Source organism: Ammospiza caudacuta, chromosome 10 (genome assembly GCF_027887145.1).
Source record: "Ammospiza caudacuta isolate bAmmCau1 chromosome 10, bAmmCau1.pri, whole genome shotgun sequence".
In the NCBI taxonomy this organism is placed as follows: domain Eukaryota; kingdom Metazoa; phylum Chordata; class Aves; order Passeriformes; family Passerellidae; genus Ammospiza; species Ammospiza caudacuta.
Genome location: NC_080602.1, coordinates 12,764,831 through 12,772,280, shown reverse-complemented (window position 1 = coordinate 12,772,280; position 7,450 = coordinate 12,764,831).

Genomic DNA, 7,450 nt, shown 5'->3' with positions numbered 1-7,450 from the left:
GAACCAAACATTGAAAGAGATTAAGATGACCAGCCAGTACCTGAACCAAACATTGAAACAGATTAACATGATCAGCAGATGATGGGAAACAGAAAATGCAGCTAGACTCACTCCACATAAACAAATATTTTGAGGTGCACTGCTCAGGCAAACTGATTAGTTTGCCAGCTGTAGGTAGAGCTACAGAGGAAATTAAAAAGGTGGGGTATGCTGACAACTGCAGAGGGAAAGAAACTGCAGCAGGGTACACTGATTCATAATGCAGCAGGGAAAGAATGAGGTTTAGACATGAATCTGCTGGGTTTTAGGATTCTTGCTTCTTTGAGAGACAGTCTGTCTGTGAGACACTTTCTATACTGTCCCGCCAGCAGTGGAGCGGAAACTTCTTTTTTTAACAGGCAGGAGGAAGGGGGAAAGCCCTGCATAAAGCCCAAGCTCCCATAAGTGGAAAATATCATATGTACCTTTTTTAAATCCTTCAGGATGCAGCTGCAGATAATGAAGACAAATGATTCCTTCAAAATAAAGATAATAATGGAAACAGGCTCTGCCTAGAATTCACCTCAGCTTTAGATTCTGATGGCAACAAAGGTAAGAGTATAAAGGAGCCTATTGATACAGTAAGAGCCATAAATAGACAAAAACTGCAAGGATGAAGGGTTACTTAAAATCTCCAAGAGATGTATACAAAAGAGTCTGAGGCAGGAAATCATCACTGAGATCATGAAAGCATGAGCAGTCATGATGAATATCAGAAATACTTTATGACCTACCTTTATTTGCAGATAGAAGGAGTAGCATCTCTAGTGCCCTCTGCAAAATGAGATATTTCAGCAAACAGCATTAAGTGGAAAACAGTAAGAATGTTTTCAGAAACACATTTCTCTTTGTCAAGAAACATCAGTCAGGCCCCAAACTTCTCCTATCAGCAAGGAAGATTTACTATGAAAACTCAGTAGGTTTAGGGTAGTATTTCTACTGAAAAAGCAGCCAATTACAGAAAACATCCCAGTAATTTTGGCACTCAACAGTATTACAACAGACACAGAAAAGTTTGTTCCAAGTTCTCTTCCTGTTTAGATGATGCCATGAGCTTCAGTTGGATGATACAGAAAATGCCTGCATTTGATAAGAGCTTTTTGGCAGCCTGGAGATTCTCCTAATCCCTGAAAGTGATGAAAATGTCTGAGAGAAAGAAATCTAAACTATATGCACTTCTAAAACAGAATACTAGTCACCTTATCAGTTCACACTTAATGCTATCTGATAACACAGCAAGGCTGGAGTGTCTTTTTGTGTTACTTCCTCTGAGTTATAAGAAAATTTGGGACATAATTTAAATTAAACTAAATAGAAAAAAAACCCACATTTTGAGCCAAAAAGGGAACTGAGAAAATTCAAGGATGGGGTGAACCATCTGGGGAAGTAGGAAGCCTGGTTCATTTCTGTGGAACTCCTCACAGCATTCTTGGATGATAAGGCAGGAACCGAGGCCTGGTGAACCCTGAGCTGCAGGGCAGGCCTGCTCTATGTACAAAACATACCAAGCTGTCACTAAGGTCTGGTATAACAAGGCTCTAGGTGTAAGGGACACGCACCATTGGGATAGCTGTACTTAGAGATCAGTGCTGAAGAGCAGCTGGCAGCTTGTATTAATAAGGTTTAATCTGTTATCCAAGGAGAATGTACATATATCACAGGAGCCTGTGACCTCCCAGAGGGAGACCGAGTGCCAACTTCACTAGGATAGTTAGAAATTAGGCCCTTCAAGGTCTCTCCTCTACTGATTAATCATTTTAATCATTTACTTTTGAGAATCTATTTCACACTTGACCTTCAAACCTCAGCCTGCTCCTTTTTAAATTTGCCCTGTTAGCTCTCTTAGACTTTCACACATTTGCAAAGACCCCCAGAGCCACAGTATCACCCATCTTTAGAAAACCTGCCTGTACCAAGCAGTCTCTGACACACTGGGCAGTGCTGTGGAGGCAGAAGGGCTCCTGATGGTCACTGGTACTCTGAGCTCCCTGCCAGGTATCAGATGCTGAGGCCATTGCAGCAGGAGCAGTCTCTGTTCCATGTGCACAGTCCATATTGCAGTGGGCTCTGGGACTGGAGGCAGCAGTACATTTCTGCTAAACAGAAAAATACTGCTACTAAGAGAACAAAGACTTTCAACTGTGATTAAGATTTTATTGCCTGGGTGGTGGGTATCAAAGGGCTTTTTGGCTCTTCTGGAGCCACTTCAGCCCAGTTGGATTAAAATCAGCACAGCTGTTCCCCAACTGACTTTAAAAATGCTTCCAGTAAATGCCACTTCCTGCTGTTGCTGTCCCTCCTTCTGGAAGCTGCATCATCCTGCTTAGCTTAGCTCAAATGCCTGCTCTTCTACTCCCTCCTCCCCCTCCTCTTCCTCCTCCTTCCCTGTGTGTTTGCTTTGGACCCAACAGTCTCCATCCCTATACCCCCTGCACTTCCCAGCAACAACCTTCAGTACAATGATGAGTGGGATGGTGGGGGATACTAATAAGGAAATGGAATTGCTCACAAGAACAAGGGGGCTGTGAGTGTGAGAGATGCCAGGTTACTTCTGCTCTGCTCTCCCCTCTTACACTGGGCTTGGGCACCAGGACTGGATGCTCTCCTTGGCTCTGCCTGCACTGATAGGTGAACTCTGCTGGAGCCAGCAAACCCCCTGTGTGCCAGGGAGCTGCTCAGCAGAGAAAGGACAGCTATTTCCTTGGACATGCCATGTGGAGGTGAAACTTTCAGACAGTGAGGAGAGTAAAACCAGAAATAACAGGTGTTCCTGCTGTGGACAAAGGGGTGCAGAAATCTCTGGCAGCAAAGTAGGGATGAAGAGGGGCAGGAAGACTCTAACTGCACTTGGAAGAGAGTGTAAATTTAAAAGAAAATAGTTCAGAGTGTCTGTGCAGAAGAAGCCAGGCCAGCAGAATTGGAGCAGCTCCTCTTCTGCTAAAGAACTGCAGATGGGTGATCCCAGTGGGATGCTGAACAACAGAGTGACAAAAGTAGGGTTCAGAGTTGTCTAAGCTCCTTTGATATCTCTCTAATGTGCTGCAGCCTAGATTTCACTCCATCCCTAGGATGCAGATGCCATCTGCAGGAGCCACTGGATCCAGCCTCCTACAAGCTCCAATAGCTGTGAAGGGAAGGTCTAATTCTAACAGTCTAGTCTAGGTCTAATAGTCAAAGAGATGACAGAAGAGAGACTCCACCTGCCTCCCTGCCTGCACCCAGGAAGGAAGCACAGCCCCTTTTTGTGAAGAGAACTGCCATGGTGGGTGGCATGAAAACTGCCTCTCTCAGCCAGGGTCCAGGGGTGGGGGAGATCAGTTTGCTCAGGTACCCTGCCTATTTTAAGTGTAAGTTGAAAGTCTCTCCTTGTACAGCTGAGGGCTTCCCACCTCCAGTAAAAGTGTGTTTGACAGTATTTAGGCAGAAAGGTTGGGGTTGTCTGCTCCCACAGCAGATTTCTCTCCCAGTATGCCTCATAGGTCTGTGGGACTCTTACCCAGTGCTGACTTGAGGACCATTTTCTTAGACAGAGGATACAATACCTGGCTCACACTGTTGGCAATTTGTAGGAAGGAGGGGTATGGTTTTGAGTGGTCATTAGCTTCAGGAGTTGGGGATTATCTTGCTAAAAGCCTCAAACACTTCACTATATTAAGAAGTCCTGAGTACACCTCCAACACCTCTCTATGCTTTGGGTCACAATGAATGAGCTCAAAGCACAACTTGCTGCAAGCCACATTCCAGGTCTCCAGAAAACAACCACAGGAAGTGGCTTGTCCTGCTGTGGAGGTTTCCATGGATGACTGAGGACTGTCAGGTGTGGATGAGCTGTCATCATATTAGAAGCAGTTATTAGCAATCAGGAGTTAAAAAGAGTTTTAACACCATCTATACTTCCCTTGTGCACTAGGGAATTGCAGTGCCTGGTGCTGAAGGGTGTTACTTAATTATAGTTCTTGCCAGCTGTCACTAAATTCCCCAAATTTCTTTCTTGTGGATGAATGCAGTGTGCTCCCTGCTGCCATCCCTCCATGAGGGGATGGAGCTCATGGCCTCTGCAGCTGGGATACACCCAACAGTGGTGCCCAGCATTCCACCTCTACTCCAAACCTCGGCCCCCATGTCACCTTCTTCCCTGCAGGTGTGAGAAAAGCCCCTAGTGATACTTGCCTAATGGAGCTTTCTCCTGCAGTGAGTGAGGAAAGAAAGCAATTTGGCTCCCCAGGGCATGTCTGAGCACATGGCAGGTGACCACTACCTTCCTGAGAACGAAAACAATTGTTCCCAGAGGTCAGCAGTGCCTGAGCTTGCAAAAAATCCTGAAGTAAGAAAGCTGAACTGTGCCTCCCATCTCCCTTTCCAGCAGCGTTGGGGAAAGAAGGCAACAGATGCCATCCATTTAAAACAAGCATGTCAGTAACAACCACAGCCTGAACCAAACCAGATGTGATCTCTAGGGCTGTTAAGCCTGATACTGCACAGACTGCTCTAAGAGCTGGGCAGTGTAGCTTGAGGCTCCCCAGTTGCTTGTTGCACTTCCTGAAATGAAGACCTCAGGCTCTCAACTCAGAGTTCAATTGATCTGCCATCAGCACAAAAGAGTCCTTCTTCTTCCTGACATCTCTGGGAAAAGACTTTGCACTCACTTAGACTCTGTTGAGTAACTAGAAAAGGCAAATTTTCAAGCTCCCTAATGACACAGAAGGCCCAACAGTGCTGCAACCTGAAAATAGGTGCCTGGTTTCAGATTAGCAAAGGTTCAGCAAACTATTCCTCTATTCCATGATGTAATTGGAAGTAAGCACGTTTACTGAATTTCACTTTTGGTCCTAATGAACTCTTCACAGCAAGGCTGTTCCCCCAAACACAGTTTCTTCAGGATCCTGTACACAAGCACTTCTCTCACATGTGAAAATCATCTAGAATACCTTTCCTCCACCTGGAGAATAAAATGTACTGAGCTCAAGTAATAAATTTTGAAAAGCAGCTTCCATGATACTTGAACCTGTTCATACATCCAACTTAAGAACAGTTCATGTGCTATCTCTAGATATTCACGAGACAGCATCATCATCTGATTTACTAAGAGTCTGCTGAATGCTAGAGAGGGACTTTTAGAGGGGTGTTAGAGTTGTGTACTTCTGTTTAAATGGCAGCTCTAGTAAAAAAAGACTGATTTTTAAATTTGTGTCAGCATTTTAGTTGAAAAATTATGACAACAACTTGAATTGCCAGCAGTGAATCAATTAGTAAACACCAGTGTGAGATAACAAATAGTCCAGGTATGAGAAATCTAGGTAGTTTTATTTCTTAGTGGAACCTTAGCATGAGTAAGAAACCTGGCTTTTAGTGTCTTTCATGACATGGGCTCAGACAGCACAGACTTGTTGCCATACCCTTGTGTCAAGAAGAAATGCTTTTTCCTCTGGCAAATATGAATCTACTTACTTTGACATAAGGGACAAAAAAGCAAAGCTTACATTCATATTCTTGAAGATAACATGGTAGCACTGAGGATACTGTATTCAAAAAAATTAATTTACAGAAACAAAGATTATATCTCAGACTATGTGGTGTCAAAACTTAATATTCAGTCATGTTCCTACTGAAGTATCCAGTCTGCCATGTTCTCAGTTTACAGCCTAATTCCTGTGGCTTTGCTGCTGTGGCACAAGACACAGGAGAATGTGACCACTTGATTTTCTTCTTACAGATTGTGCAATCTGAATTTTACAAACCCTTTCTTTCAGTTTGTTACTGAAATATGACAAAGTCAAAATATCTTTGTGATCTTTTTAATCAGCTGCCCCAACTTTGATTATGCATAGATTGCTGTGTGTCTTACCCGCTCTGTACCTTCACCTGTGGCTTTTAGACTCAATTGATTGGACTGACCTAAATTTCTTAAGTAAATATTCTAAAGAGGTTTCTCAAATTTTCTTTCTAAACCTCATGTATTCATTCAGTTGGAATAAAACCAGGCTGCTGTGTTATTTTTTCCATCGATGGGTAGTTAGGAACAGTTTTACTCCTTCCTTCTGAAGATCTCTCACTGCCTCACAAGAACAGTGTAAGATTTAGTGCAGCTGAGCTTCAAGTACAGCAGTCATATGGAAGCCAGGATTAGAAGCGATTTTATTCAAAGGGCTGTTTTTCAAACTCCTGAATCAACCTGCTTCTCCTGCAGAGGAATGGATGCTGTGGATGCTGTCTGGTTGTCACTGCTATTGCCTTTCATCTGTCTTTATGGGGAAAACAGAGGAAGACAAAAGAAGGGCACAACTAGAAAAGTGTCTTGCACTGCACTGTGTTCTCTCTGGCTTGCTGTGGAACACAGACCTGAGAGCAATATTTGGCTCAGCTTTTTCCACAGCAAAACTGCCTTCTCTGTTTGAAGCCTGAAATATGGTGAACAGCAGTATTGAAATTCTCTCTATGGAGTGACTGCCTTTCACACAAGTAGCACAACATAATTCCCTCTACTCGCATTCTCTTCTTCACTAAGACTCTGCTTAGCCTGCTTCTGTCAGCTCTAATTACAAACCAGCAATACCCATCCCTGCTTTCTTCTGGATAAGCTCTCCCTTGAATTTGACTTATTTCAGGACATTGGATGCCAGCTGGGAAATGGAAAATACATTCTGGAAACTGCAAAACCATCTTTCTTCCTAGACAGTTACACATTTCCTTAAGGGACTAAATTCTAGAAGAATCACATAAAAAATTAGTAAGCAGAACAGTGCAGTAGCCCAGGTGGTAATAAGCAAAAAGAAAGAAAATGTTCAGTATAAATTGAAAGCCAAACATTGTGTTAAAACCAAATATATATGCAATTTGCTTTCCAAGAATCTGTCTGGTGTGTAGGAAGGGCACAAACCTCTAAATATTTGGGGTTAAAGGATTTTACATGTGAGCAAGAAATACTCCATGCTCCCTAAAATTCCTTTCCCTGGATGTACCTGATACACTGAAGTCAGCCTTCAGCCAGCAAAGGGAGATAACCACCAGCTGTTTATTCACTGGCATCCTGAGGACTGAGCCCTGCAAGACTGGGGTGTCTTTGGCAAAGGAAAACGACCAGTGAGTGATGATGCAGCATATCCCTGGAGATGCTTCTTAGTGGAATTTGTCAAGAGACAGAGCTCCAGCATTTGTCTGCCAACACTTCATTTGCTTGTCACCACAGCTGCCAGCACCAGCCCCAGCCACTCCTGCCCGGTTCCCATGGAGCTCTCATGTGGCCAGCATGAGAGGCAGCCTCGTGTGCTGGGGTCTGGGCTGGGTTCTGTCATGGGAAAGGGCTGCACTGATCCAGCCAGGGTAAGCTACCTCTGAGATGTCACACATGAGTGATCTCTTCAAAGACATTCAGCTTTGGGCACCCTAAACGTGCTTTACACAGCAGAATTTG